We start from the raw sequence: 1,241 nt of genomic DNA on the forward strand, positions 1-1,241 counted from the left end.
TATCTATCTATCTATCTATCTATCTATCTATCTATCTATCTATCTATCTATCTATCTATCTATCTATCTATCTATCTATCTATCTATCTATCTATCTATATAGATAGAAAAGTACATTATATAAGTAGTTATAATCGCTGATCTATTTATAGTTCGGAAAAAGCCTAAATCGTAGAAGTATTTGTCATTCAAATTAAGGCTTCTCCGGAAAACTATTTGTAGTGCATATCCAGCTATTTTCTTAGCTGTATTAATTACATATGACTTTAAATGAAGTCTACCTGTACATTGATTATATATATAAAGTTTACGATTTTGGAAAACAATCATTATAATTGAAGTTATAAAAAGAACTTGTTTATGCTGACTCACAAAACAATTGACCTATTAAATATTTAACTTTACTATTGAAAAGCAATACTTTGCACAAAACCTTTTTTCATTTGGACTCCAAAAATTACCTCCAAATAATGCAAATTTTATTATTATTATTATTATTTTTAATTATAAACATTTACAAAATCTCTTTATGGTTTTTTACTTATTTATTGTCTTTTTTTTTAATAAACAACTAACACTTGTTAACAATTTAACTTCCGCTTTTTTACTGTCATAAATAAAATACATACTGATTGTACGGTTATTGCAGCAGAAAAAAGGACCTTTACATACGTGGTTACCAGCAACAGGACACGTCATTTATTAACATTTCAGCAGTTTGTAGTTTAGTTTCAAGAGTCAACAATAGTTAAGTCGGTGAAATGCTCGTAATTGGAACTCACTCAACTAATAATTGTTCTGCTGTTCTTAATAATAATCATTTTATACGTGTACTTATTATTTCATACCATTCTTACTTTTACTCTTTGACAGGGTACTGACCAGTTTGTATTTATATATAGTTTTGAGTTTGAACATATTTATTAAAATAGAACGCGCTTTTTTGTTGCGCTAAGTTTAGGGGTATTGTTTGATTATGAAAGGAAACAAATTAATTTATTAAATATTTAATTATTCTGATTGTTTTTTTTCATATTTGAATTTTTGTCAAAATATTAATTAAACGGTGTTGAATTAATGAATCAGGTTTTAAAGTTAAATGTTATAACTAAAACAGAAATAGAACTGAAATTGAACAGAACTAGAACATAACTAGAACATAACTAGAACAGAACTAGAACAGAACTAGAACAGAACTAGAACAGAACTAGAACAGAACTAGAACAGAACTAGAACAGAAC

The sequence above is a fragment of the Lucilia cuprina genome, chromosome 5 (genome assembly GCF_022045245.1).
Source record: "Lucilia cuprina isolate Lc7/37 chromosome 5, ASM2204524v1, whole genome shotgun sequence".
Taxonomy (NCBI): domain Eukaryota; kingdom Metazoa; phylum Arthropoda; class Insecta; order Diptera; family Calliphoridae; genus Lucilia; species Lucilia cuprina.